The sequence below is a fragment of the Pristiophorus japonicus genome, unplaced genomic scaffold, assembly GCF_044704955.1.
Source record: "Pristiophorus japonicus isolate sPriJap1 unplaced genomic scaffold, sPriJap1.hap1 HAP1_SCAFFOLD_710, whole genome shotgun sequence".
NCBI lineage: Eukaryota > Metazoa > Chordata > Chondrichthyes > Pristiophoridae > Pristiophorus > Pristiophorus japonicus.
Genome location: NW_027254625.1, coordinates 172,739 through 194,689, shown reverse-complemented (window position 1 = coordinate 194,689; position 21,951 = coordinate 172,739). Strand labels below are relative to the sequence as shown.

The 21,951-nt window shown below is 45.7% G+C and overlaps 1 protein-coding gene across 1 annotated transcript in view; it reads right to left on the bottom strand.

Annotated features, from left to right (window-relative positions):
* The window catches only part of LOC139256360 (sorting nexin-25-like), a gene marked incomplete at its 3' end in the record, with an annotated part of 215,905 nt that overhangs the window by 45,918 nt on the left and 148,036 nt on the right, over positions 1-21,951 (bottom strand). The gene's annotated exons all lie outside the window — the stretch shown is intronic.

Below are 21,951 nucleotides of genomic sequence, written 5' to 3'. Positions count from 1 at the left end.
TCTAGCTTAAAAAAGATTGTTTAAAGGGGAACTGCTTTCAGGGGAAAAAAAATTGTTTGCCAACTTTTACCAAGTGGGTAAAAGTCAGATCGTAGATGGAGTCATTACATCGCAGTGACATCGTACGCGAGTAATATCATGGTTTGATGACACCATTTGCTTCGCCACGATGTTAGGTTGTAACAAATGTGAAAATGCTTGCTGAATATTTTTCCACAAAGATAGTGTTTCAGTAAAACTGTTCGCTGGCAACTGCTACAGTGCAACAGCAGAGATGGCACAGTGAAGAATATATGATGATGTTACATGGCTTTTGTCCCCATTAGCAAACCATTGGGATATAAACTGTACACTTTAACAAATCCATCAAATTTGTGGCCTATCTCACTATTTCTGGTCGTAAATCTCACACTTGTGGCTCGCTATTACTGATGATCGGGGGGGTAGTGCTGTGTGGCGGGGTCAGGTTGGTGGAGGACCGTTGTCTTATGAATGTTTAGTGTAAGACCTATGCTTTCGTACACCTCGGTGAAGGTGTTGATGATGGCTTGGAGTTCGGCCCGTGAGGTGCGTATTTAGTTCGATGACAGAGGATGGGATGACCTTGGATCGTGCCTGGAGGCGGCGGATTGAACAGGTTCCGATTGGTTCTATAGTTTAGTTCCACTCCAGCGGGGAGCTTGTTGAGAGCAAGATGCACGGCAAGCGAACCGCAGGTGGATAGAGGAAACGTTTCAAGGACATCCTCACACCCAAAAAGAAAAAGTGCAACATCCCCACCAGTACCGGGGAATCCCTGGCCCAAGACTGCCCAAAATGGAGGAACATCATCCGGGACGGAGCTGAGCACCTCGAGTCTCGTCTTCAAGAGCATGCAGAAACCAAGCGCAGACAGCAGGAGCATGCAGCAAACCAGATTTCCCACCCACCCTTTCCTTCAACCACTGTCTGCCCCACCTGTGGCAGAGACTGTAATTCCCGCATTGGACTGTACAGCCGTCTGAGAACTCACTTTTAGAGTGGAAGCAAGTCTTCCTCGATTCCGAGGGACTGCCTATATGATATGATATGAACTATGACTACATTTACACAGGAACATCGGAACAGGAATAGCCCATTTAGCTCCTCGAGCCTGTTCCGCCATTCAATAAGATCATGGCTGATATGTGTCCTAACTCCATATACCTGCCTTTGATCCATATCCCTTAATACCTTTGGTTAACAAAAAGCTATCAATCTCAGATTCAAAATAAACAATTCATCGAGCATCAATTGCCGTTTGCGGAAGAGAGTTCCAAACTTCTACCATCTTTTGTATGTAGAAATGTTTCCTAATTTCACTCCTGAAAGATCTGGCTCTAATTTTTAGACTATGCCCCCTAGTCCGAGTCCCAAACCAGTGGAAATAGTTTCTCTATCTACCTTATCTGTTCCCCTTAATGTTATGTCTTCAGATGCTCTAATAATGACTTCACAAGACAATGTGTTGTGTTGAACTGTAGTAACCTTAGTCCATTTAATGTAACTCCAGAGTGAGGATCACACCTGGTGGCCTGCCTTTTATACTAGGCCTGGCACACCTGTACAGGTAACCAACAAGTCTCCCATTGAGGTGCCCCCTGGTGGCATACCTTGTAATAGTACAAACAGTAACCATGTAGGATACATGACACTTAATATCTTGAAAACTTCGATCAAACCACCACTTAACTTTCAAAAATCTAGGGTACACAACTCTAATTTGTGTAATCTCTCCTCGTAATTTAATCCTTGGCGTCCAGTTATCATTCTGGTAAACCTACACTGCACTCCATCCAAGCCACTATATCCTTCCCAAGGTGTGGTGCCCCAGAACTGCACAGTACTCCAGGTGTGGTCCTAACCAGGGTTTTGTACAGCTGCAGCATAACCTCTATTCCCTTGTATTTTAGTCCTCTGGATATAAAGACCAGGATTTTCATTTGCCTTTTTGATTATTTTCTGTACCTGTTCGTGACATTTTAATGATCTATGTATCTGGACCCCCCCCCCCCCCCCCCCCCCAAGTCTCTTTGGGACCTCCACTGTTTTTAGCTTTTCACCATGTAGAAAGTATCCTGTTCTGTACTTTTAAGTCCAAAGTGGATTATCTCACATTTGCCTACATTGAAATCCATTTGCCACAGTTTTGCTCATTTACTTAATTTGTCAATGTCCCTTTGTAATTTTATGCTTTCATTTACACTGCCTGCAATCCCACATTGTACACAGCATCTTATCACACTGTCAGAATCTTCCCAATGTGCCTCATTCTTATTTTGAACTGTGTGACTGTTACGTAGGCAAATATAGTTTCCATTGTACCTATATACAATATGGAGTTAGCTAGGTGGAGAAATCTGTCAGAAAGAAAAAGAAAACATGAATTCATGGGCCCAAGTTTCCACATGATTCGCGCCTGATTTTTAGGAGCAACTGGTGAGAACGGACTATTTTAGAAATCGCAATTCTCCACATTTTTTTTCTGCAGTTCTAGTCAGGTAGAACAGTTCTCGTTTAGAACAGAATTTTTTCTTCAAAAGGGGGCGTGTCCGGCCACTGACGCCTGATTTGAAAGTTTCCACAGTGAAAATGTACTCCAAACTAAAGTAGAATGGAGCCAGTGAAGATTTTTGTAGAACTGAAAAAACCTGTTCTACACATTAAAAAATCAGGCGCAGGTTACAAATTAGGCGTCCAGAACGAGGTGGGGGGGAGGGGGGGAGAAGGGAACTCATTAAATTCGACAATAAATCCTTATTTATACTTCTACAAATATTATACAAATAAATCCAACCTGAATAAACATTTATAAGCCAAGAAAAGATTAAATAAACCATCTTCCTACCTGTGTGAAAGTGCTTCAGCCAGGGAGAATTCTGCAGCCGTTCGTGCCGCTGAGCGGGAGAGAGAGAGAGAGAGAGAAAGAGAGAGGGGGGGGGGAGAGAAAGAGAGGGGGGGGGAGAGAGAGAGGGGGGGGGAGAGAGGGAGAGAGAGGGAGAGAGAGGGGGGGGGGGAGAGAGAGAGAGGGAGGGAGGGAGAGAGAGAGCGGGGGAGGGGCGGGTCGGGTCGGGGAACAGGAGCGCGGGTCGGGTTGGGTCAGTCGGGGGGGGGGGAGCGGGTGTCGGGTGTCGGGGGGGGGGAGCGGGTGTCGGGTCGGGGCGTGGGGGGAGGGGAGCGGGTGTCGGGTCAGGGAGTGGGTGTCGGGTCGGGGCGGGGGTGTCGGGTCGGGTCTGGTCGGCGGGGGGAGCGGGTGTCGGGTCGGGTCGGGGGGGAGCCTCATTCACGCAGCCCCAGTGAGGCCATTCAGCCAGGGCTAGGGGCTGCGTGCTTCGGGCCCCTCCCACACAGTTTGGCGCCTGGAGCTACTGCACTTGCGTGCCGACTGTAGCGCGCATGTGCAGAGGCCCCGGCACTGTTTTCAGCGCCGGGACCTGGCTCCGCCCCCCCCACAGCTCGTGCTGACTGCGCAGAGTGCCACAGGACCTGTAAGTAGGTGGAGAATACCGAGGATTTTTTTAGGTGCCATTTTAGGCGCGAAAAACGGGTGCCCAGCTCGGAGGGGCGCCCGTTTTTTTTCTTGTGGAAACTTGGGCCCCATGAAACTAAAGTCCTTTTTTTTTTAAGTGGTTAAGGACATCCCAAGCTTGCTGTACAAGGGACTGTAATAGCTCACTCTTATACATCCCCCACTCCAAACATTATGAAAATTGTGCTAGTCAGGTCAAGATTCTCTCATTGATTAAAAAAAGGCCCATTTTTCAGATTAGACTTTCAGTTTTTTGTCTGAAATAAGCAGATAAACTTGGGCTAGAATACAAAGCTAGTTATTCTGATATCACTGAATACATTATCTGAAAGCATGCAACATGCACTACAAAATATTTACATTAACGTATTACTTGGATCTTGTTCTGAAGCAGATGTTCAGTTTTCATGATGTCTCGGTCATCTTTATTTATTGCAGTTTAATTGCTATTTTGGATTAATTATTTGTTCAGTTAGTGTAATTTAGTGTCAGTTGTGGCTCAGTGGGTAGCACACTCGCCTCTGGGTCAAAAGGTTATGGGCTCAAGTCCCACTCGGACTTGAGCACAAAAATCTAGACGAACACTCCAGTGCATTGCTGAGGGACTGCTGCATTGTCGGAGGTGCCGTCTTTCGGGTGAGACATTAAACCGAGGCCCCGTCTGCTCTCTCAACTGGACGTAAAAGATCCCATGACACTATTTTGAAGAAGAGCAGTGAAGTTATCCCCGGTGTCCTGGCCAATATTTATCCCTCAATCAACATAACAAAAAACAGATTATCTGGTTATTATCACATTGCTGTTTGTGGGAGCTTGCTTGAGCGCAAATTGGCTGCCGCATTTCCTATATTACAACAATGACTACACTCCAAAAGTACTTCATTGGCTGTAAAGCGCTTTGAGCCGTCCGCTGATCATGAAAGACGTTCTGTAAATCCGAGTCTTTCTTTCTTTTTCATCAAGGCGAGTGATGGAAAAATGAAACTCGTTCCACTCTTGATATCCAGGGTTAGCATTGAGTACTTAAGTCAGGTTTAATACTGCCTACTTCACAGAAAAAACCTCAACTCCGCCCCAACAACATGCCTTGAAAAGAATACTTCAGGGAGCACTTGTACAACTGAAACCGAGATTATTAGCCACAACAGGGCTGATCATCTGAAAATTAATGTTCACCTCAGTGCTGATAAATTACCTGGTCTGAATCCCGAATTGACCTATAGTGGCAGTCAAGAAGCCCAGCAAAAGACATGACCTTAGGATGTCAAGTCCTTGGAGAGGGTGCAGAGGGGAATTACTAGAATTGTACCAGGTATGAGGGACCTCAGTTATGTGGAGAGACTAGAGAAGCTTGGATTGTTCTTCTTCGAGCAGAGAAGGTTAAGAGGAGAAGTAATAGCGGTGTTCAAAATTATGAGGGGATTTGATAGAATAAATAGGTTGAACCTAGCAGGAGGGTCGGAAACGAGAGGTCACAGATTTGTTTTATGCAATGAGTTATGATGATCTGGAATTCACTGCCTGAAAAGGTGGTGGAAGCAGATTCAATAGTAACTTTCAAAAGGGATTTGGACATAGATTGGAAAGGCAAAACATTGCAGGGAGAGGGACTAATTGGATAGTTTTTTTTCCAAAGAGTTTACACAGGAATGATGAACCGACTGGCCTTCTTTTGTGCTGTATGATTCTACAACCTGACCCAAATCCCTAATGCAGTTCCAGAGCAGCAACTGAAAGGATAGACGATCTCAGCTCCCACAGGTCCAGTTGATGAACAATTGTGAATGCAATTAGTAAGAGTGCAGACAGCCAGGATTCTACTGTACGATCATGTTTGTAAACTTTGTCCCAATTTTCTCGCCGTTCCTTACATAATTTTTTATATTAAACTCACCCACTTATTTTAATACACTTCAATAACTACCCTCTGTAGCAAGATGAATGTGGCTCCGACACTGTTGCAGCATCCATTCTCGGTGTTACAGCGCTCGAAAATGACACATTCTGACATGAAAAAACATAGAAACATAGAAAATAGGTGCAGGAGTAGACCATTCGGCCCTTCGAGCCTGCACCACCATTCAATTAGATCATGGCTGATCATTCCCTCAGTACCCCTTTCCTGCTTTCTCTCCATACCCCTTGATCCCCTTAGCCATAAGGGCCATATCTAACTCCCTCTTGAATATATCCAATGAACTGGCATCAACAACTCTCTGCGGCAGGGAATTCTACAGGTTAACAACTCTCTGAGTGAAGACGTTTCTCCTCATCTCAGTCCTAAATGGCCTACCTCTTATCCTAAGACTATGTCCCCTGGTTCTGGACCTCACCAACATCGGGAACATTCTTCACGCATCTAACCTGTCCAGTCCCGTCAGAATCTTGTACGTTTCTATGAGATCCCCTCACATCCTTCTAAGCTCCAGTGAATACAGGCCCAGTTGATCCAGTCTCTCCTCATATGACAGTCCAGCCATCCCTGGAATTAGTCTGGTGAACCTTCGCTGCACTCCCTTAAATTAGGAGACCAAAACTGAACACAATATTCCAGGTGAGGCCTCACAAAGGCCCTGTACAACTGCAGTATGACTGATGTACCATGACACCCAGGTCTCGATGCAACTCCCCTTTTCCGAATGTGTCCTCATTCAGATATTCTGCCTTTCTGTTTTTGCCACGAAAATGGATAACCTCACATTTATCCACATTATACTGCATCTGCCATGCATTTGCCCACTCACCTAACCTGTCCAAGTCACCCTGCAGCCTCTTCGCGTCCCTCTCACAGCTCACATCGCCACCCAGTTTAGTATCATCTGCAAACTTAGAGATATTACACTCCTTCATCCAAATCATTAATGTATATTGTAAAGAGCTGGGGTCCCAGCACTGAGCCCTGCGGCACTCCACTAGTCACTGCCTGCCATTCTGAAAAGGACCCGTTTATCCCGATTCTCTGCTTCCTGTCTGCCAATCAGTTCTCTATCCATGTCAGTACATTACCCCCAATACCATGAACTTTGACTTTGCACACCAATCTCTTGTGCGGGAACGTCAAAAGCCTTTTGAAAGTCCAAATACACCACATCCACTGGTTCTCCCTTGTCCACTCTGCTAGTTACAGCCTCAAAAAATTCCAGAAGATTCATCAAGCATGATTTCCCTTTCATGAATCCATGCTGACTTGGACCGATCCTGTCACTGCTTTCAAAATGCACTGCTATTTCCTTAATGATTGATTCCAACATTTTCCCCACTACTGATGTCAGGCTAACCGGTCTATAATTACCTGTTTTCTCTCTCCCTCTCTTTTTAAAAAATGGTGTTACATTCGCTACCTTCCAGTCCATAGGAACTGATTCAGAGTCAATAGACTGTTGGAAAATGATCACCAATGCATCCACTATTTCTAGGGCCACTTCCTTAAGTACTCTGGGATGCAGACTATCAGGCCCCAAGGATTTATCAGCCTTCAATCCCATCAATTTCCCGCCTAATAAGGATATCCCTCAGTTCCTCCTTCTCAATAGACCCACTGTCCCCTCGTAGATTCGGAAGGTTATTCGTGTCTTCCTTCGTGAAGATAGAACCGAAGTATTTGTTCAATTGGTCTGCCATTTCTTTGTTCCCCATTATAAATTCACCTGAATCCGACTGCAAGGGACCTACATTGTCTTCACTAATCTTTTTCTCTTCACATATCTATAGAAGCTTTTGCAGTCAGTTTTTATGTTCCCTGCAAGCTTCCTCTCGTACTCTATTTTCCCCCTCTTAATTAAACCCTTAGTCCTCCTTTGTTAAATTCTAAATTTCTCCCAGTCCTCAGGTTTGTTACTTTTTCTAGCCAATTTATATGCCTCTTCCTTGGTTTTAACACTATCCTTAATTTCTCTTGTTAGCCATGGTTGAGCCACCATCCCCGTTTTATTTTTACTCCAGACAGGGATGTACAATTGTTGAAGTTCATCCATGTGATCTGTAAATGCTTGCCATTGCTTATCTACCGTCAACCCTTTAAATATCCTTTGCCATTCTATTCTAGCCAATTCATGCCTCATATACTGTCGAAGTTACCTTTAAGTTCAGGACCCTAGTTTCCGAATTAACTGTCACTCTCCACCTTAATAAAGAATTCTACCATATTATGGTCACTCTTCCCCAAGGGGCCTCGCACAACAAGATTGCTAATTAGTCCCTTCTCATTACACATCACCCAGTCTAGGATGGCCAGCTCTCTAGTTGGACATATTGGTCGAGAAAACCATCCCTAATACACTTCAGGAAATCCTCCTCCAACCGCATTGCTACCAGTTTGGTTCACCCAATCAATATGTAGATTAACGTCGCCCATGATAACTGCTATACCTTTATTGCACACATCCTTTATTTCTTGTTTGATGCTGTCCCCAACCTCACTACTACTGTTTGGTGGTCTGTACACAACTCCCACTAGCGTTTTCTGCCCTTTGGTATTCCGCAGCTCCACCCATACCGATTCCACATCATCCAGGATAATGTCCCTCCTTACTATTGCATTAATTTCCTCTTTAACCAGCAATGCCACCCCGCCTCCTTTTTCTCACTGCCTATCCTTCCTAAATATTGAATACCCCTGGATGTTGAGTTCCCAGCCTTGGTCACCCTGGAGCCATGTCTCTGTGGTGCCAATTACATCATAGCCTGGCTTACTGGGAGAAAGGTGCACTGCTATATATAATGCTATAAACTGGGCATTTAGACTAGAGATCTCCGACTTCAATGCTGACTGACAAAACGTCATCACAGCTGTACCTCTTGTAGTCAGCTCTTTCAGTTTACAGATAAAAAGTGTAAAAGCCTGGCTTACTGGAAGAAAGGTGCACTGCTATAAATAATGCTTAGACAATCAGCACCTGAGTTAGTGGTTACCGCACAGGGCACCATCAGGTGTCATTCCCCACTGACTATTTGATTCAGGTGGGACGAGGGCGAGCCTGTGACACCACATTTCGTTTGTTACCTGGGTAACTTGCACTTCCATTGAAACAATAGGGGAAATCTCAAACACTGCATGGACCTTCTACTCAGGATTAGGTGTCTGTCTTGGTTTAGTCGTAGCACTCTTTTAGAAGGTTGTGGATTCAAGAATTACTCGAGGGCCTTGAGCATACCACTTAGGATCAAAATTTGAGTCCAGTACTGAAGGAGTGTTGCATGGTTGGAGGTGCCGTATTTTTGATGAGAAGTTAAACTGAGGGCCAAGCTGGCCTCTGAGATGGCTATAAAAGATCCCGTAGCGCTATTCAAAGAAAAGCAAGAGAATTCATCCAGTGTCCCGGCCAATATTTATCCCCCCACCAACATGACTAAAACGGATTATCTGATCGTTAATCTCATTATACTTTATGATCTTGTGCGCAAATTGGCTGCTGCATTTCCTTATAACCGTGACTACATGTCAAAAATACCTCATTGGCTCTGAAGTGCTTGGGATGTCATGTCATGAAGTTATGAAAGATGCTATATATTTGCAAATTCTATCCCTCTTTGGCGTATTTAGTGCAATGTGCTGGTTACTCCATACTCTTTAAATATGCTAGATAAGTCAATGTTGTGAACAAAACCGCTCAGGATTAACAAAAGAATGCTACCTGACTGTAATTATAAGTCTACTTTGCTAGTTTAGACTTATAAACAATGATGTACAGCAATTATATCTGCGAGATATTTACAGAACCCGGCATTGATTTTAAAATGGCTGCACAATATGAATATGCTAAATAAGAAAACTACAAGGATGTTATGAAGAAGGCAACGTTCTAAGTTTTTTTTCTGATACAATGTAGTGAAGGCAAAAGAAACTGACCTGTGCCATCACTGCCTGATATCTGGGCTGCAACCCAGCCAAACTCAACCAACTACAACAACAACTTGCATTTATATAGTGCCTTTAACATAGTAAAATATCCCAAGGCACTTCACAGGAGCGTTATCAGTTAAACTTGGACACCGAGCCACGTAAAGAATTATTGAGATAAGTGACCAAAAGCTTGAACCAAGAGGTAGATTTTAAGAAGCATCTTAAGAGGTAGAGGCGGAGAGGTTCAGGGAGGGAATTCCAGAGCTTAGAGCCTAGACAGCTGAAGGCACGGCCACCAATGTTGAGGCAAAGGAAATCTGGGGTTGCACAAGAGGCCAGAATTGGAGGAACACAGCGATCTGAGAGTTGTGGGGTTGGAGGTGGTTACAGAGGGGAGGGACGAGGCCATGGAGGGATTTGAACACAAGGATGAGAAATTTTAAATTTGAGGCATTGCTGGACTATTACGACACATAATGGTGTCAGAGCAGTCTTCTTGCCAGACTGCTTCCGAATTCCTGGGCTTCTCCGGACATTACGCTTCTGCCCTGGACTATACCATAAGACTCAGATGCTGCTCTGATTTGCTGTTCAGTTGCCTAAATTTAAAATTAACTTTGATCAGCTTACAGCCCTTCCCCCACCGCTGCCGCTACCTGCCTCCTTTCATTTCTCTCCTCTCAATACTCTGCCCTCCCAAATCCCTACCCAAACCCTTTAACACTCCTCGACATTCCGGCTCTCCTGCCGTCGGTCCCAGGCTTCGACTCCCTCTTAGATAAGCCTATAACTTCCTTCTGGGTTCATTGCGGCACTCGTCGCTGTTTCTTTATGAGCAGCAACCCTAACTGCCCTAGCCTACTCTCTCACCGACCTCCCCCGTCCAGTGCACCCGCTGGGGCTAATCGAGCCAATCTCCTTCCCGTCCAACTCACCCCCCTAGTGCTGACCTGGTGGGGTCTGCCAGTGGATCAGCGATCTTCCTTGCTGCAATGCTCCATCTCACGCTCAACAAGCTCCCCTCGCTGGAGTGGAAGTAAACTACAGAACGAATGGGAAAACCTTCGCCGCCTCCAGGCTAGATCCAAGACCATCCCATCCTCGGTCATCGTACTACAGTAGGCGGACAACGTTTGCGTCTGCGCATACTCAGAGGTCGAACTCCAAGCCATCGTTCACACCTTCACCAAGACATATGAAAGCATGGGCCTTACGCTAAACATCCGTAAGGCAAAGGTCCTCCACCAACCTGACCCCACCACACAGCACTGCCTGACCCCACCACACAGCACTGCCCCCCCGCCCCCCCCCCCCCGTCATCATAATCCACAGCGTGGCCTTTGACATCGTGGACCATTTTCCATACCTTGGGAGCCTACTATCAGCAAGGGCAGAAGTTGATGACGAGGTCCAACACCGCCTTCAGTGTGCCAGCGCAGCCTTCGGTCACCTGAGGAAGTGTGTTTGAAGACCAGGACCTCAAATCTGACACCAAGCTTATGGTCTACAGGATAGTAGTGATACCCGTCCTCCTATATGGCTGAAAGATGTGGACCATATACAGCAGACATCTCAAAATGCTGGAGAAATACCACCACTGCTGCCTCCGCAAGATCCTGCAAATCCACTGGGAGGATAGACACACCAACGTCAGTGTTCCAGCTCAAGCCAACATCCCCAGCATTGAAGCACTGACCACACTCGACCAACTCAGTTGGGCGGGCCTCAATGTTCGCATGCCCGACATGAGACTCCCAAAGCAAGCGCTCTACTCGGAACTCCTACACGGCAAGCGAGCCCCAGGTGGGCAGAGGAAACGGTTCAAGGATACCCTCAAAGCCTCCTTCATAAAGTGCAACATCCCCACCGACACCTGGGAATCCCTGGCGCAAGACCGCCCAAAGTGGAGAAGCTGCGACAGAGACTGTAATTCCCGTATTGGACTGTACACTCACTTTTAGAGTGGAAGCAAGACTTCCTCGATTCTGAGGGACTGCCTATGATACTACCGCTCCTCCTCACATCTCCCTCCAGAATGTCTGTTCACTTGTGAACCAAGGCCCTTGCCATCCATGATATTATTGTGGATGATTGCATCAACATCATGGCCTTGACAGAAACCTGGCTGAAGGGTGATGACACCTTCCCCCTAAATGAAGCCTCACTGCCTGGCTATACCTTCCATCACTTACAGTGTGGCTCTTATCACCAAATCATACCTTGGTCTGTCCCCCTACATCTCTGGCACTTTCTCCTCCTTTGAGCATCTTATCTTGTTCCACCACTCTTGCCTTCAATTTTCTACCACCCACCCAAGTACCATAAAAATTATTTCAGACATCTTCACTGCTTTCCTCCCTCAGCCTCTGCACCGAGCAACTTCTCATCTTTGATGATTTCAACCTCCGTCTTAATTCATCATGCTCTTTCTCTGCCCTCCTATCCTTCGTTAGTCTCACCCTCCATATAAACTTCCCTAGCCATATTCACGGCCATCCCCTTGACCTTGCCATCTCACGTGACCTTGCTACGTTCGTGTCCAATCACAGATAAAGCCATCGCTGATCACTTCCTTGTATCCCTCTCTACCCACATCCCCTCTCCCAACCTTACTTCCTTTTGTGTCCATGGAAAAAGCTCTCTCCCAACCGCACTTTCAAAATCCCAACTGCCGAGCCATTGGCCTTCCATTCACCATGACACTTCTGCAGCTCCCATCTGCTCAACCACGCCCAGATTTCCACCTTTGATGCCCTAGTCCCCATTAATACCATTACTCTCTCTCACCCTGGCCGTTCCCCCTGGTACGGCCCCCTCATCTCGCTCTGTTTAGTCCAAGGGACGCAGACTTGAACGGATATGGTGGACAACTGGTTTAGCAATTCAACGGCCGATCTGGCTGGACCACAAAGCACTATAAGGTCCTGTTTTCATTGGCCAAAACTGCTCACTATTCCAGGATCATACTGGAATGCAAAAGATAACCCTCGGCTTCTTTTCTCGACTGCAAACCATCTTCTTAAACCCCTCTTCCCTGTCTCCTCCACCCCCACCTCCAACAAGTGCAAGGAGCTCAAGGACTTCTTTGTCACTAAGATTAAGACCATCCGATCAGCGGCCTCTGCCGCGTCCCTCCCTTCCCGTAGCCCACCGTGACCAATTTCTTTGAAGATTTCTCACTTGTCCTGGCCATGAACTCACAGCTTTCTCTAGTTTCTCTCCCATCATGCCCTCTCCAAGCTCATCTTCTCCATGAGCCCCACTCTTGTTCCCTCAAATTCCACTAAACTGATGACTACCTAACTTCCCCAATTGTTCTCTCCCTCATCCTTCAAATCTGCCATCATCACCTCCTCTCCTCAAAAAACCAACCCTTGATCCCTCCATCCTTGCAAACTAACGCCCCATTTCCAACCTACCTTTTCCTCTCCAAAGTCCTTGAACATGCTGTCACCTCCCAAATCCGTGTCTATCTTTTCCGGAACTCCCTGTTTGAATCCCCCCAATCAGGTTTCCGCCACTGCCACAGTACCAAAACGACTCTCATCAAAGTGATAAATGACATCATATGTGACGGTGACAAAGGTAACCTATCGCTCCTCGTCCTTCTCAATCTGTCTGCAGCCTTTGATCATTCCATCCTCCTCCAACGCCTCTCCACCGTCGTCCAGCTGAGTGGGACTGCACTCACCTGGTTACATTCTTATCTATCTAATCGCGACCACAGAATCACCTGCAAATGCTTCTCTTCCAGCTCATGCATCGCTACCTCTGGCGTCCCCCAAGGATCTATACCTGGCCTTATTTCTCATCTACATACTTCCCCTCGGCGACATCATCCGAAAACACTGCATCAGTTTCCACATGTACGCTGACGACACTACCACTTCTCTTGGCCCCTCCATGGTCTCCAAGTTGTCAGATTGCTTGTTCGACATCCAGTACTGGATGAGCAAAGATTTTCTCTAATCGGTCTTCGGTCCCTGCCACAAACTCCGTTCCCTAGCCACCAACTCATCCCTCTCTCCTCAGCATCTGCCTGAGGCTGAACCAGACTATTCGTAACTTTGGTGTCATATTTGACCCCGAAATGAGTTTCCGACCACCTATCTGCGGCATAACTAAGACCGCTTATTTCCACCTCTATATTATCGCCCGTCTCCGCCACTGCTTTAGCTCATATGCTGCTGCAACCTTCAACCATGCCTCGAGACTTGACTATTCCAACGCACACCTGGCTGGCCTCCCACGTTCTACACGACGTAAACTTGAGGTCATCCAAAACTCGGCTGCCCGCGTCCTAGCTTGCACCAAGTCCCATTCACCCATTACCCCTCTACTCGCTGACCTACATTGGCTTCCAGTTAAGCAACACCTCAATTTTAAAATTCTCATCCTAACTTTCAAAATTCCTCCATGGCCTTGCCCCTCCCTATCTCTAATCTCCTCCAGCCCTACAACCCTCCGAGATATCTACACTCCTACAATTCTGGCCTCTTGAGCATCCATGATTTTAATCGCTCAACCACTGGCAGCCTCGTCTTCAGCTGCCAAGGCCCTAAGCTCTGGAATTCCCTCCATAAACCACACTGCCTCGCTACCTCACTCTCCTCCTTTACGACATGCCTTAAAACTTACTTTTTTCCCTAATAACTCCTTATATGCAGCTTGCTCTTTTGAATTGTCTTGGGACGTTTTACTATGTTAAAGGCGCTATAGAAATATAAGTTGCTGTTGTTCCTCTGTAAACCTTTTGGGAATTCAAAACTATTAATTTACCACAAAATAGGAAACAATTTCTATTCCAACCTTATACACTTAAACAAACACCAGCTTCTTCAGAGAAATAGATATTCCAATTTGAAGCCAAATGTGCTTTTAATTCTTTTGTTTAAAGATTACAGTCTCCTTCAATCTCATAACAATTCTCATGTAGTATTTTCATGACATTGCTAAGGACCCCCATGATAAAGCAAGACTTCAGATTATAATCACACGCTTATCGGTGTTCAAAGAATCTGTTTGCCTCAAAATGCTTAAATCTTGGTCACACCAGGTCAGTTGGATAATCACACAATGTATTCAAATGCTCAATGACTTTCTGCAGCTAAAATTTAGATGAAATGCAATTGATTGACTAATCCCAACAACCATCCTGAAAAATGTCTATGTTTCTATGTTTGACCATCAGAGGAACTATCTACTAGTGGGCATACTGGTCACCATCCGCACTGAGAGTGAGAGATAGTCATCCAGAAGGCTCAACTAATGAAGATATGTCTCCAGTTGAGCATTCTTGATGTCTATCACTCGGCAAGCAATATTTCCACAGTTCTCCTTTGTCGCAGCATCTGAATGAGAGATGGTGGTCTTGGGGCACAGTGTCCTCCAGGCATTTGGGCTACAGCCATCAGGCTCTTCAGGTAATGCTGTGACATTCAGGAGGAATGGGCTTCAAGGATGAGTTCACTTGTCACTTCAGCAGGCTCAGGGTGTGAACGGTATAATAGGACATTGTACACTTTCAGACTCAGTGCAGGGTAAGTCAGCATGTCTATGGTTGATAATGAGACTCCAGGATGGTATGTTGCCTCCCTGGTGCAAGGGTCAAGGATGTCTCGGAGCGGGTGCAGGACATTCTGAAAAGGGAGGATGAACAGGCAGTTGTCGTGGTGCACATTGGTACCAACGACATAGGTTAAAAAAAGGGATGAGGTCCTACGAGACGAATTTAAGGAGCTAGGAGCTAAATTAAAAGGTAGGACCTCAAAAGTAGTAATCTCAGCATTGCTACCAGTGCCACATGCTAGTCAAGAGTAGGAATCGCAGGATAGCTCAGATGAATACGTGGCTTGAGCAGTGGTGCAGCAGGGAGGGATTCAAATTCCTGGGGCATTGGAACCGGTTCTGGGGGAGGGGAGGCCAGTACAAACTGGACAGTCTGCACCTAGGCAGGACCGGAACCAATGTCCTAGGGGGAGTGTTTGCAACTGCTGTTGGGGAGGAGTTAAAACTAATATGGCAGGGGGATGGGAACCAATGCAGGGAGAGAGGGAAACAGCGGGACATCTAGATAGGAATAGTGCAATCAAGCAGACGCAGCATGGATTCATGAAGGGGAAATCATGTTTAACCAATTTACTGGAATTCTTTGAGGATATAACGAGCATGGTGGATAGAGGTGTACCGATGGATGTGGTATATTTAGATTTTCAAAAGGCATTCGATAAGGTGCCACACAAAAGGTTACTGCAGAAGATAGAGGTACGCGGAGTCAAAGGAAATGTATTAGCATAGATCGAGAATTGGCTGGCTAACAGAAAGCAGAGAGTCGGGATAAATGGGTCCTTTTCGGGTTGGAAATCGGTGGTTAGTGGTGTGCCACAGGGATCGGTGCTGGGACCACAACTGTTTACAATATACATAGATAACCTGGAAGAGGGGACAGAGTGTAGTGTAACAAAATTTGCAGATGACACAAAGATTAATGGGAAAGCAGGTTGTGTAGAGGACACAGAGAGGCTGCAAAGAGATTTAGATAGGTTAAGCGAATGGGCTAAGGTTTGGCAAATGGAATACAATGTCGGAAAGTGTGAGGTCATCCACCTTGGGAAAAAAAAACAGTAAAAGGGAATAATATTTGAATGGGGAGAAATTACAACATGCTGCAGTGCAGAGGGACCTGGGGGTCCTTGCATGAATCCCAAAAAGTTAGTTTGCAGGTGCAGCAGGTAATCAGGAAGGCGAATGGAATGTTGGCCTTCACTGCGAGAGGGATGGAGTACAAAATAGCAGGGAGGTCCTTCTGCAACTGTATAGGGTATTGGTGAGGCCGCACCTGGATTACTGCGTGCAGTTTTGGTCACCTTACATAAGGAAGGATATACTAGCTTTGGAGGGGGTACAAAGACGATTCACTAGGCTGATTCCGGAGATGAGGGGGTTACCTTATGATGATAGATTGAGTAGACTGGGTCTTTACTCGTTGGAGTTCAGAAGGATGAGGGGTGATCTTATAGAAACATTTAAAATAATGAAAGGGATAGACAAGATAGAGGCAGAGAGGTTGTTTCCACTGGTCGGGGAGACTAGGACTAGGGGGCACAGCCTCAAAATAAGGGGGAGCCAATTTAAAACTGAGTTGAGAAGGAATTTCTTCTCCCAGAGGATTGTGAATCTGTGGAATTCTATGCCCAAGGAAGCAGTTGAGGCTAGCTCATTGAATGCATTCAAGTCATAGATAGATAGATTTTTAACCAATAAGGGAATTAAGGGTTATGGGGAGCGGGCGGGTAAGTGGAGCTGAGTCCACGGCCAGATCAGCCATGAACTTGTTGAATGACGGAGCAGACTCGAGGGACTAGATGGCCTACTCCTGTTTCTAATTCTTATGTTCTTATGTAAGAGGAAAGTCATGGGCTGCAGAAGGATATCAATCTACTGGTGAAGTGGTCAGAGCAGTGGCAAATGGAAATTAATTCAGAGAAGTGTAGGGTGATGCACTTTGGGAGGGCTAATAAGAAAAGGGTATACACATTAAGCGGTAGTTCATTTAGTAGTGTAGATGAAAAAAGGGGACTTGGGAGTGCTTGTCCACAGATCCCTGAAAGTAGCAGGCCAGGCGGATAAGGTGGTTAAGGCGGCATACGGAATGCTTGCCTTTATTGGCCGTGGCATAGAATATAAGAGCAGGGAGGTTATGCTTAAATTGTATAATACCTTGGTTAGGCCACAGTTGGAGTACTGCCTGCAGTTCTGGTCGCAATATTATAGGAAGGATGCGATTGCACGAGAGAGACTGCAGAGGAGATTTACTAGGATGCTGCCTGGAATGGAGAATCTTAGTTATGAGGACAGATTGGATAGGCTGGGTTTGTTCTCCTTGGAACAGAGGAGACCTCATCAAGGTGTACAAAATATTGAGGGGCCTGGACATAGTGGATAGTAAGGGTCTATTTCCATTGGTGGAGGGGTCTACTACGAGGAGGCATAGTTTTAAGGTGGTTTGTGGAAGGTTTAGTGGGGATTTGAGGGGGGGGCTTCTTTACGCAGATCTGGAACTCGCTGCCTGGAAGAGTGGTGGATGCAGAAACCCTCATCACTTTTATGAGATGTTTGGATATGCACTTAAAGTGCAGTAACCTGCAGGGTTACGGACCTAGAGCTGGTAATTGGGATTAGACTGGATGACCTTTTGCTGGACGGCGCAGATATAATGGTAAGTACTGCAAGGAATAGAATACGGCCAGGGTGATCTCCTGGAGTAGTGTCGATCGCCTGGATGGGTCAGAGAGGAATTTTCTAAGATTTTTTCTCCCTAAATTGGCCTGGGTTTTTGCCTCTCCCAGGAGATCACATGGCTCCGGATGGGGTGGAGTGTGGATGTTTTCAGTATAAGGGGTGTTGCAGATGTGTGAGGCGGACTGGTTGGGCTGGGTGGTCTTTGCCTTTCCGTCATTGTTCATAGGTTTATATGTAAACCTTTAGGGCTGCTGACCAAGGGCCGTGCGGCCCTCTGTTGGCTGGCGCGGACACGATGGGCCGAAATGGCCTCCTTCTGCGCTGTAAATTTCTATGTTTCTAAAACTGCATCTGTGTTGCTCTCATGATGGCAACGTAGCAGAGAACCTCAACAGCACCAGCACAATTCTCTGCATTCAAAGAAAGGGTTAGTCTCAAAATATCACACCTTCAATCCAAACATTGTTCTTTGTTCTACTTTATTCTGTATATTTTACCTGACACAGGGAGGAGGGAGGAACAAACACAATCTTCCCTGAACTGACCCACACCAAAAACCCAGACAAGTAAAACCTGTTGTCTGTCTATATAGGAAAAAACATCACCCTGTACCAACTCTTCAGCTTCTTTTACATCAACTTTGTTTTAATTTAGATTTTGGGAGACTGCTGGCAGGTGAGGTGGGTCCTGGCGTTTACGATGCTCAATCCAGTTCCATTGTCCCAGAACCAGTTTCTTTTCTGGGTCTGCAAGTTTTCCTTATTGGAAAAAAAAACTGATTCTTGGGTTGTGAGCATCACTGGCGAGGCCGGCATTTATTCCCCATCCTTGTTGTCCTGGGAAGGTAGCGGTTTAATACAACTGAGTTGGCTTGCCAGGCCACTTCAGAGGGAAATAAGAGTCAACCACATTGGTTTGGGACTGGAGTCACATATAGGCCGGACCAGGTTTCCTTAAAGATATGTTGAGATTTTAAAAAATAATTTGGAAGCAATCATATATGGTACAAATGATGAGTTCCACATCAAAGTGAATACATGTATATGTATTGTGGATCTTACAACAGATTTCAATGGAGCTTTATAGCTCTTGCTACCGATGACCTAAGATTCTTATTAAAACCACAAGCTGCATTAATAAAAGAGTAAGCGAACAGCAGATTACAACACACTCCCATTCGAGACACTGCCTCAGCTAATCCACAAATCCGTTAGTGACGTCAAAGCTATCACAGGTTTGTCCACAGGTCAGTACTCACCAAGAGAGCCACTCATGTTCTGCACTAAATAAACCAAGGATTGAAAACCAATTTTAAATTTGTACCTTCACTAGCTGTTCCTGTTACCGGAGTCCTGCAAACATCATTAAGCCTTCCTCGATCAATTCAATTCTACCGCTAACACAGCAAAAAACACAAAAGCCAATGTTTGCGTTTAATAAAACCTCACTTGGAAGGAAGGAGGGAAACAAAAGGGAAGGGAGAGAGGGGGAAGGGAAATTTTGCTGCAGAGTAACAGTAATATTCTTGTAATAGGAAGCGAATAAAATGGAGCAGCAATCCATTTGAGCGAGAGTCAAATTAGCAATCAGCTTTAAGAGCCCGATACAACCTTTACTTTCGATTTCCAGTTCCCCTTTTCTCAGCATTTTATTTGTTTGAAAGAGAGGGTCGGAAGACGAAGAAAACCCTGATCAGAAGAACCACTATAGGTCTCTCACTCGGTTTCAGTTGGAGTTTGCACAACACACACAGTTCCTTCGATTACTCTTTAGATTTCAGCCACCAAGTCTATAACTTGCTATTCTAACCACAGTCTGTGTGCATTTCAGCAGCCTGTGGACTCAGACCAGTTTCACATCCCATTACACTTTCTTTGAAAGCCATCATAAATCACTCAATACACTGAAAATTGGATAATAAAATTCTTCAGATTTCTTACCTGGTAATCATCACATTGCTGTTTGTGGGACCTTGCTGTGCGCAAACTGGCCGCCGCGTTTCCTACATTACAACATGATTACACTCCAAAAGTACTTAATTGGCTGTAAAGCACTTTGAGACGTCCGGAGTTCGTGAAAGGCGCGATGTAAATGCAAATCTCTCTGTTCTGTGGCCTTTTTTTTTGAAGCCTAAATATTTTTTGGTCACTTTCTCTTCTCTTTTAGCCAGTCCAATGCACCGAAAGTCATGATACATTCCTCGCCTGTCATTGGTCACCTAGGAGGTGGACCATATCAACTTAAAATGACTGATCCATTGATTTTTTTTCCTCTCCCGAGTGGGGAAATATATAGCCTGCAACCTCCAAAAGCACACTAAGGTTCAGCATTCACAACGGAGAATTTCAAAGATAAAACCATAGGAGGTAGAGTTTCTGCTTTGGGTGCAATCGTGAAATTGTGATCAAAACTGCACTGGTTAAGTTACAGTTCAAGTTTCCACTAAAATTCAATTGCATAATCGGAAACGTTAAATCTTCCACGAACCCGTGCAATCAGGCAGCGTAATAGAACGTAACTATTTATTTATTTTTTTTCTTTCCATTGAAAAATATTCCTTGAGGTATTTAACCTGGCACAGTTTTATTAATGCAGCTGAAAATGGAATTACCAGCAAAAATAAGCACTTTTAATAAGGGTATCCAGTCCTTCACTTGTGAACAACCTGATTTAAAATGACAAACAAAAACTATGCTGAACCGTTCAATAGATTCATAGCTGTACACTAGAATCATAGAATAGTACAGCACAGAAGGCCATTCAGCCCATCGAGTCTGTGCCGGCGAGTTGGTCTTACCGCAGGTAAAGGGTACACAGCCAGATAGTAAATGGGTGACCAACAGGAAGAGCAGTGCAAGGAAGGTAGTGCAGGGGTCCCCTGTGGTCATCTTCCTGCAAAACAGATACACCGCTTTGGGTACTGTTGAGGGGGATGACTCATCAGGGGAGAGCAGCAGCAGCCAAGTTCATGGCACTGCGGGTGGCTCTGCTGCACAGGAGGGCAGGAAAAAGAGTGGGAGAGCTATAGCGATCGGGGATTCGATTGTAAGGGGAATAGATAGGCGTTTCTGCGGCCGCAACAGAGACTCCAGGATGGTATGCTGCCTCCCTGGTGCAAGGGTCAAGGACGTCGCGGAGCGGCTGCAGGACATTCTGAAAAGGGAGGGTGAACAGCCAGTTGTCGTGGTGCACATTGGTACCAACGATATAGGTCAAAAACGGGATGAGGTCCTACAAGACGAATTTAGGGAACTAGGAGCTAAATTAAAAAGTAGGACCTCAACAGTAGTAATCTCAGGATTGCTACCAGTGCCGTGTGCTAGTCAGAGTAGGAATCGCAGGATAGCTCAGATGAATACGTGGCTTGAGGAATGGTGCAAAAGGGAGGGATTCAAATTCCTGGGACACTGGAACCGGTTCTGGGAGAGGTGGGACCAGTACAAACCGGACGGTTTGCTCGTGCTGTTGGGGAGAAGTTAAACTAACATGGCAGGGGGATGGGAACCTATGCAGGGAGACAGAGGGAAATAAAATGGAGGCAGAAGCAAAAGATAGAAAGGAGAATAGTAAAAGTGGAGGGCAGAGAAACCCAAGGCAAAAAACAAAAATTCTAAAGGGGCAAAGTGCGTTAAAAAGACAAGCCTGAAGGCTCTGTGCTTCAATGCGAGGAGTATTCGGAATAAGGTGGACGAATTAACTGCGCAGACAGCAGTTAACGGATATGATGTAATTGGCATCACGGAGACATGGCTCCAGGGTGGCCAAGGCTGGGAACTTAACATCCAGGGGTATTCAACATTTAGGAAGGATAGGCAGAGAGGAAAAGGAGGCGGGGTGGCGTTGCTGGTTAAAGAGGAAATTAATGCAATAGTAAGGAAGGACATTAGCCTGGATGATGTGGAATCGGTATGGGTGGAGCTGTGGAATACCAAAGAGAGTTGTATACAGACCACCAAACAGTATTAGTGAGGTTGGGGACAGCATCAAACAAGAAATAAGGGATGTGTGCAATAAAGGTACAGCAGTTATCATGAGCGACTTTAATCTACATATTGATTGGGCTAACCAAACTGGTAGCAATGCGGTAGAGGAGGATTTCCTGAACTGTATTAGGGATGGTTTTCTAGACCAATATGTCGAGGAACCAACTAGAGAGCTGGCCATCCTAGACTGGGTGATGTGTAATGAGAAGGGACTAATTAGCAATCTTGTTTTGCGAGGCCCCTTGGGGAAGAGTGACCATAATATGGTAGAATTCTTTATTAAGATGGAGACTGACACAGTTAATTCGGAAACTAGGGTCCTGAACTTAAGGAAAGGT